Here is a 4,121-nt window from a genome sequence, read left to right on the forward strand (position 1 = left end):
CTAAAACGAGCCTGCAAAAGCAAAATTCATCTCATTTTAAAGCCTACAAAAGGCTGCAATTAATTCCCATTGGCAACAGACAGGCTTCTTAAATCTACTGTGTTCCAGCCCTTAATTAAGACTTTGTGTAAGGAAAGGAGGAAGACAAGGAAGGGCATAAGAATGTAAAATAAAATAACAGGGCTACATGGAAAAGAGATGAACAAATCTCCCTCAAAACACCCAAGTGATGAGTAGCAGCTCATTATCCTCCAGAGCACCTTGCTCTCCTGCTGCCCCCATGGTTGGTCTGATGTCAGAAAGGATTCTCACATCAGCACTTTACTCCCACTCTAGGACAGCCAAGGCTTCAGCACCCCTGCTCCAGCAAGTACATTGACAATTTTTATTAAAGATAATAATCCAGGTCAGTAACTTGAGGAGAATGATGACTTTGGTGCACTTGGCACACAGAGCTGGCTACCAACAGCCAGGCAGCACCTTCAGAGTGTTCCCAACAGGCTTGCTCACGTTTGCCAAGCCAAAGCCTTCCCTGGACCCAGAACTTCACCAGCTGGGATGAGGATGCTGCAGGTCACTCAACCCAAGAAATCCCATCAGCAAAATAGAATAAAAAGGACACGAGGGTGAAGACATGGCAGTGCAGTTCACTTTCCGTCCACCACGGGGATTAGCATAATTAATGAAGTATTTAGAAGCTTTTAGAATGGGAAGCAATGCCACCTAGTGAACAGGATGGCGTGTGACAGACGGGGACACCTCTGAAGGTTGGTCCCTCGGTGAGGTGTTGATGCAGCAACTCCCACTGCTGCCATGAGGTGAGCAGTGCTCTGGATAGGGGGCATCTGAGCAAGGACCATCCAGGAATCCCAGCATCTGCCCCTGACTCACCAGCTACACAAACACAAGTTCAAAGACATTTTACCAATGAATAATTTAAAGAAAAATACATTTTCAGTAGACCATGAATTTAAATTTTCCTTCAACGAGACCTTTTAAAGCTGGAAAATACACAGCTCAAAAATGACAGATGGCTTTAAAATTAGAGATCAGATTATATGGGAATTTATAAAGGTATTGCAGAGGAAAGTGAGCACTGAATGTTACTAAATTTAGGATAAAGCCTGAGCAGACACCAGCAATTAAATAAAAATTCAAGAAAATGCATGGCCCAGAGGCTGTCACAGTGTTTGGCAGTGGTTGACAGCCACAGCACAGTCCCAGCTCACTAACAGAGGGCAACCAGTTCCCATTCCTGCACTGAACCATTTTCCATTAAAAGATGCAAATTGTGAGCAATTCAGACTCCACACAAGATATTTGATGCAGCCGTTTTTTTGAGTTTTGGGTAGGTTTTTTTTTCTCCCCCTAAAAGAATTCCTGGTTTTGTTTAGTTATTTGCAAGACCATGTCAAGTTATAAGCATACGACCACAAATCAGACAGAGGTTGCTACTGATGTGGTTTCCCCCCCCTCCCAGCATTTGCCATGGTAATACAGAGTTATAAAAATAACAGTCATGATCTATGGTAGGGCAGCAGTTTGATCAGACTAAAGACCTCTGGTATGCAAGGCTTCTCTACCAAAAAATGTTTCGACCAATTTGTAAAATTGATGGGACTCTGGAGTAATCGCACTGGAGCCAAACACTTACATGTTTGATACAGAGGGATTTTCAGTGGATTTGATGGTGGGTGGAAGGTGGTGGTGGGGGGGTTGGTTTAACACACACATTCTTTCTGCAACTGCAGTGCAGACGTTGCTGAGGAACGTGTGAGAAGACAACCACCGACGTGGCAGCGACACGCAACAGGAGACACCATGGCTTGGTCAACCATGAGCTGGGAGCTGGAGCTCAGCAGCACATGCTGTTCTGGTGGTCCTTGCGTGACATCTGGTGGCCAAAGAGTACCCTGGGAAGATCCTTCTGACTCAGGCTGCACCCAGGGAACCCCACAGCCCCAGGAAAGGCCATGAGCTACAGCCCTTCTAAGAACTGCACCAGAACTTAAATGCTCTGTTTCTGATGTTCGTTCAGGTAAAATGATCAGAGAGTGAATTTGGGAGCTGGACCTTTATGCTCTGTTTTCTAAAGAGCACTGATCCCCTCAAAATACTTCCCAGTCCCTTCTAAAGACTAGGACATCCCATCTGGGGACAACCAATTGCTTACAAGAATCTTAAGTGGTCATTAATACAAGGCATTACATTTCATGACTTGAGAATATTTTAGCTATATTCATGTTCTAAAGGGAAAAAACCATTGACCTGAAGATCCATTCACCAGAGAACAAAACCCAAAACTCTGCCAAAAATTTGGCCCTGAAGACTTTTTTCTGCCCATTAATAGTGAAACAGAAGCATTTCAGTATGCAAAACTGAGAGCAGATCTCCTGAGCCAAGTTTTCTGAATGAAAAGGGAACATACTAATTGAAAAATTACCCTAAAACTCTCTGTACTTCAGACTTCTTTAAAAACAAAACAAAAACCAGCAACCCCCCCAAACCTGAAACCCTGAAGAAGCCAGACCTGAAAGGTGAGCTGGAATTGATTGGATTTGTGAGCATCCTCCCTTGGAGCAGCCCTGGATTTGCCTGGAGCAGCAATGCCTGCCAGCTCTTCAATGGGCTGGAGCTGCCAAGAGATGCTGAGGAGGAGCTGTCAAGCCCCAACTGCCCTCAAGAAACGTGATGTTCAGCTGAACACTGCAGAGGGAATTTCCTCCTTTGCTGCAGTTGCTGCCTGCATTAAGTTGATGGAAAATGCACAGGCTTGAAGCAAGACAGAGTGTCCATTTGTGCAGAGCAATGATCCCTGCAGAAGGCATCTCTTCCCTGCATTTCTCCCCCACTCATCTCCAAAGGTTTCCATAAACAAGATGGCTCCTTGTCTGCATCAAGCTCTGTACATACCATAAACATGACCTGACCCACATTATCCAGTAAAATACATCTTTCTTAAAGCTTAGTTTCTCCCCTGCCCTTCCTCCCACAAAACATTTATCACAAGGTGGTGCAAACAGATTCCCCAATCAATTTTTGACCCCTCCTCCTCTCAGCCACTTCCCAAAGTTGCCTGTAAAAAGCCCCAGGTAACCTTAGTGCTCAGGTAAGGTCTGGAACTCTAAAGTGCCAGGTTAGGGGAGATGAGTTACCAGCAATGCTGAAATTAAACCCAAGAATGAAGAATCATGAGAATTTCAGGCAGGAGCTGGAGCTGCTTCACACATGTTCTGCTTCCTTGTATTGAGAGAAAACAAACCAGTTGATTTCTCAAGATATTTCACTCCGTTTACAACAGTTTTTAGCTCTGTAGTTTGTAATATTACATACTCTGAAATGAAATTCAATCCCCAAATCCTTCTAGCTGGTTACTCATAAAACCCATTAAGTTCAGGCATAAGCAAACCAGACTCATCTTTTTCCCTCCCAGTGCCTATTACATATAAATAGTAATTATTGTTCCTGGCAAGGCTCTAGTGTCTCTTATGATTCTGTACTTTAATGATCTGATTTCTTAGTACTTTCCACTGAAGAATATATTTAACAAGCATCCATGTTTCCTCCTCCAAGATAGGATTTTTAAATTATGAATGTAATAAAGACAATGATGTTGCCAGTCTCATGATTAATAGCTTAAAGAGACATTTGCTAAGCCTTCATTCTCACCATTATCACAAATTCACAAGCTGTATAGCTTTGTAACATGCAGCAAAGACAAGATTTAACTCTATAGTTACACAGCTAAATCCACAAGCAATACAAGAAGGGCATTAGTGTAGTTTGATCTAGAAAAGCAATTTAAGTCCTACGTGCACTGTTGACAGATTTGTGTTTTTTAAATGCCACCTTAGAAGAAAGTGTCTAATGCAAGATTCCCACCCTTATTTATGCAATGGGTGACATCTCCAATCTTGTATGTTGTCAGAACCTAAACCACAGTAAGTTACATCACTGTGAGACAGAGAGCATCATTAGTGTTCAGCTCAGAGTTACTGAACTAATCAACTGGAGAGGCTTCTCCTAATAACACATCCCCAAACAAGCTGCTACAAACATTCCCTCAAACATCACATCGGTTGCTTTTAAAATTAAAATGAAACCAAACCACTGAAAGAAAA

This window comes from Agelaius tricolor, unplaced genomic scaffold (assembly GCF_023055355.1).
Source record: "Agelaius tricolor isolate 1412-34295 unplaced genomic scaffold, bAgeTri1.0.p SCAF_12, whole genome shotgun sequence".
In the NCBI taxonomy this organism is placed as follows: Eukaryota; Metazoa; Chordata; class Aves; order Passeriformes; family Icteridae; genus Agelaius; species Agelaius tricolor.